General features: G+C 36.7%; 1 non-coding gene across 1 annotated transcript; it reads left to right on the top strand.

Moving 5' to 3' along the window:
- Positions 1-504: 504 nt before the first annotated feature.
- LOC150007344 (U6 spliceosomal RNA) lies at positions 505-611 on the top strand. Its single transcript, XR_016512238.1, has one exon. It is a non-coding gene; the product is annotated as a U6 spliceosomal RNA (small nuclear RNA).
- Positions 612-5,302: the final 4,691 nt, after the last annotated feature.

Below are 5,302 nucleotides of genomic sequence, written 5' to 3'. Positions count from 1 at the left end.
AGCTAAAGGTGATCTTCAATATAATTCAGTCAAACTCTATTTATAGATGACTGAGTTGAAACCTGTCAAGTTTTTCTTAAGATGTTTCCATTGTCCCTCTACCATACCAGTCAAAACCCACACTTCTAGAAAGTTTAACCTCTTCTTTCCTCCACCAAACTGTAGAGTGAGTATACCACTTCCTTCCTATGCTGTGATTTCTTCTTATCTCATGATAAGGGCAACATTAGAAGTCTTTATTGATATTACCACCCATATTTTAACTTTTTGGTTTATAATTTTGTTCCCTCTTCTGGACCATAATCATCTGGAAAGTAAGTATTAAATTGACATATCCCCTATAACCACTTAGAAAATGCTTGTTGTATTGTATGCCCATTGATTCTAGCTTAGTATATATAAAGAGATTCCCAGACAAGAAAAAGTTAAGGGAGTGTAACACCACTAAACCAGTACTCCATGAAATATTAAAGGGTCTTCTTTCATAATAATAAGAATAAAAGAGTGCTCGCTTTGGCAGCACATATACTAAAATTGGAACAATACAGAGAAGATTAGCATGGCTCCTGCACAAGGATGACACGCAAATTCGTGAAGCGTTCCATATTAAAAAAAAAAAAAAAGAATAAGAATAAAAGATAAAAATGTGAATAATGAAATGGCAGGAAATACATACCTATCAACCAATGAATCTTAAAAAAAACCAAATAAACAAAAAAGCAGAACAGAAGCAGATTCATAGACACAGAACATTTTGATGGCTGCCAGATGGCAAGGGGGTTGTGGGATGGGTGAAAAAGGTGAAGGGATTAAGAAGTACAAATTGGTAGCAACAGAACAGTCATGGGGATGTAAAGCACAGCATAGTTAATATAGTAAATAATAAACTAATAATTATATATGGTGTCAGATGCTACTGGATTTATAGGGGTGATCACTTAGTTATATAATGTCTAATCACTGTGGTGTACACCTGAAACTGATATATTGTTTGTCAACTGTAATTGCAAAATTAAAAAATAACTTAAATTTTTAAAATCATCCTCAGAGTCACTGTCTTTACCTTTAGTGTAGATCAGATTATATGTTGTCATTGAAGATTATACTTTCATATTTGTGTGGTTGGTTTGTTTGACATCTGATTCCTATAACTAGATGGTAAGCTCTAAGAGGACAGAGACCATATCTGTTTTATCATTATCATTATATTCTAGCACCTAGCCATGATGGCCGATAATAGGCACCAAATAAATAATATTGGTTTCTTTTACTTTTTTTTAACTTAAAAAAAAATGCTTGTTGAATAAAATGAGATTTCATTTTCTTTTTCTCTCTTATAGTTGCACCCATTTCTACCACCATGGTTTGCTTACTCCTGAAATGTTAATAAATACTTTCCCCTCTTTTTTAGTATATGTGATTTAAATAGTAAGCAGTATCTTTATAATGATTGTTCTTCATGATATTTAAGATATCTATAAGTATTTTACATGGCATAGGAAATCGTCGGCAGCCGTCCGTCTCGAGAGACGATGGTGTAGCTTCTTAAGAGTCTATCTGCACCACCGAGAATGGTTGTGCAGTCCGACTCGGGAGTGACACGGTATCTGTCTCCTCCCGTGTTGAATCGACATCTTGCGATGATGCTGGAGTGTCCTCTCCAGTGAAGCTGAAGCTACAGAGCCTGGGCAGGGTGATATGGAGGGTCTGCTGTTGCCCATGCAGCAGACCCCCCCTCTCTTCGCAGCTGAAGGATCCAAGGGAAAGACGGAGTCAATACAGCTTGGCTTCAGGTGCGCCGCAGGAGTTGCCGGTGTTGACTACAACGTCAAACCGCCTTAGGGACTCCGGCTCCGGATTTTCTGTCGGGGTTTACTCCCTTAGCCTTTCCCCTGAAGAGGTATGCCGCAAGGCAGCGGAGGATGGCATAGGAAATATACTCAATAATATTGTAATAAGTATGTATGATTTCAGTAGGATACTTAAACTATCAGGAGGAACAATTTGTAAAATACAGAGTGTATGACTGTCTAGCCACTATGCTGTACACCTGAAACTAATACAAAATAATATTGAATATTTGAATGTAAACTGTAATTTAAAATTAAGCAGAGTATTTTACATATGTAAAATATATATATATATATATATATATATATATAGAGAGAGAGAGAGAGAGAGAGAGAGAGAGAAAGACAGAAAGGAAGAAAAAGAGATAGAGAATAACTATATAAAATTTTTTATGCCTCTTCTCTTTCAAATATGTCCACTTTCCATTTTTGTGGAGAACATGATTAAAAATTAGTCCATTTTGTCATAGAAAAAATTTATTTGGGGAAAGTACAATAACAGAGTAGGTTACAGACATAACCTGAAATTTATATAATAATGATTTCTTCCTGCTTTAGTCTAATTCAAAAGAAATAATGACTTTTAGATCATATAGACTAGAAAAAGGGGCTTCACCCAACTACTATAGTGAAGTCAGCAGAAAAACACCCTGCAGATGCTTCTTTTGAATTAATGTGAAAACTATTATTAAAGCACACAGTGGGAGAGTGGAGGAGTGGTTGAATCACTAATCTCTGATATTCTTGACATCTTTTGTATAAGATGGGGTCAAAAATAGCCTAAACCCCTCTCTCAAAAATGTCAAGACCAGAGGAGTTCTTACAACCTATATGATCAATGCTTTCCTAGGGTTGATATTAAAACATGCACCACCATCCCTGAGAGAAGGGATGTATTTCACAAATAACAGTACAACAATAATAGTTTCACATGCTGACACATTGCAAAATTTTTCATATCTAACATTAGAAAAAAAACCCTGAAAGGTAGACATAAGCATATTCATGATACAAATGCAAAGGAGGTTCAGAGAGTTGGGGTGACCAAATGGAATACATTTTGAAGAACGATATTTTAAAGAACATATTCTTTCCTTGAGCCTCTGATATAGATGATGAGGTGCTCTATTTTCCGCCCAGTAGAAATCTAAATTAGAGCATTTCTGAGCATATGTCGCCTCTCTAAAATTTAAACAGAATGAGTAGAACTTTACTGTAGTACACTTTGCATAACCAAGTTACCATTCTGAAACACACACACACACATACACACAAACCACTGAGAAGGGCTCCTCTACCTTCTATTAGCAGTCAGAAAGTCTCTCCACTCCCTTGCAAACCCTTTCCAAAGAAAAAAATGTCCACATAAAATTTGCAGCAATAAAATCTTAATTTCAGATGTTGTTTTGACTTTTCTCAATTAAATATTAAATGTCCCAGGGATATCAACTCTTTCATAATCTAAAAGTCTGTCTCCAAGATTTTATCTTTCACCTCAAAAATATGGCATAAAATCCTCTTTAATTTAGAAATACATGACTTTCTTCTTGATTCTTTGAGTTCAAAATAATTAGAAAAGTGAAAAAATATGTTCTAATCTCCTTTAAGAGACAGTTGAAAAATGCTAAGTTGCTTGTTGACAGTTTAGTGTGGAAGCTGTTATACAGTGAGTGGAAAAGCTCTGTCAGCCTGGCTGTGTTCATCCCTCCAGAAACAATGAGGCGGAAACAATTTACAACATTGGTGTTAATTAAACAGTGTCAACTGAGAATGGTAGGAAACAATATAAATACTTAGAGCTGCAAGGAACCATAGAATGTGATGATTTATCCCAAAGCCCTCTCTCTTGTGGCTCTCCGGAAGAAGAAGGAAATAGAAAGAACCTGTCTGACTTTGGAGCCAGGGGAAATGGGCTCAAGTTCTGTCTTTACTATTTAAAACAAACAAGCAAAGTAGAACCAGAAGCATAGAAACAAGGAACAGACCGATCGTGACCAGAGGAGAGCAAGGAGAGGAATAAGGCCGGAAAGTAGGGGAAGGGGCTGGTCAAAGAACATGCATAAATGACGCATGGACATGGACAACAGGGTGAAGATTGACTCTGGAAACGAGGGTGGGCAGGGGAGAGCAGCAGGGGAAAAATTGGGACAACTGTAAAAAGTACAAAAATTTTAAAACGCAAAAAATAATAATAAAACTACTTGATTTTGAAATACAACTAACCTGAGCCTCAGTTGCCTCGTCTATTAAGCTGCAGTAGTAAGTCCTACATTATAGGGTTGTTTTAATGACTAGACATGTATTGTTTTAAATGCCTGAATGATAATACATGCTCAAAAGACCAAGAAATTTAAAATAAAAGAGTTTATGGTTCAGACAATATTAGACACTATGATTAAGTGTTAAAGCTGAAACCAGAACACAGCACTACCACAGAGACAAATCCTTCTAACTGACCTCATGTGAAATTATTAGAAGCTGGCTCTGCTTGCCCTTGTGGTGCTTAAGATTATTTTGTTTTATTTAATTCTTGTTCTCTAGCTTTTTGTTGATGTTTTCATTATTTGTTTGTTGTTTTTCTATTCTAGATTAAAAGATAAATGAAATTAGGAGAGAAAGAGATTAACTTCCCTTGAAGTTACTATAGATGCTTGACTAGAAAGGTGAGACTCCCGGCTACCCCAAAGACAGAAAGACACAGGGTCAGCAGTGGGCATCTCCACGACAGAGCAAATGGCCCATATGCCCGGAAGACATGAGGATCCCATAGCAATACACTTGGACACAGAACCTGTGCAAGATGGCTCTTGCTCTGGGTCAATCTAGAAAGGACAGTGTAGCGTCAACTTCTTCCTAACTAGTGTGCCAAACAACATCTCAGAATAGAATTTGAAAATAAGAACTCTGAGACACTTCAGCCAGGAGTCTGAAGTACCACCACCAGCTGAAGGCTGGCTAATCAGGGGCCTGGCAGTCCACAGTTTCACATAACGTAACCCCAGGATACATCAGCCGGGCTCTGGGAAAATCGCATCTGTGGGCATCCATCCTAACTGACAATCAAGATTTGTTCCATCACTTTAAAACCGTGCTGCTGCTTTAGTTTCAGTTTGTTTCCATTATTTTTATTAAATATTAACTAGATACAAAAGAATATTTACAAAATACATGCAAATTTGAAGAAAAGTAATGCAAATACTTGTGCACCCTCTACCTAGTTTCAGTAAAAGAATATACTGTTACATTGGAGGTCCCTTCATGTCCCTCCCCAATCCCAGTTTCTCCCTGCTCAGAGGTAAGCACAATCTTCTGAGTATATCATTTACTGCTCTACTTCAAAGTTTTGCCATGTATTGGTTGCTTTCCATGGTTTTGAACATTATATAAATAGTCACTTTGAATGTATTTTTCTACAACTTGCTTTTCCTCACATTATGTTCCTTCTGAGAGTC

The sequence above is a fragment of the Furipterus horrens genome, unplaced genomic scaffold, assembly GCF_987537825.1.
Source record: "Furipterus horrens unplaced genomic scaffold, mFurHor1.1.pri manual_scaffold_6, whole genome shotgun sequence".
Lineage (NCBI taxonomy): Eukaryota > Metazoa > Chordata > Mammalia > Chiroptera > Furipteridae > Furipterus > Furipterus horrens.
This window is presented reverse-complemented; position numbering and strand designations above follow the sequence as displayed.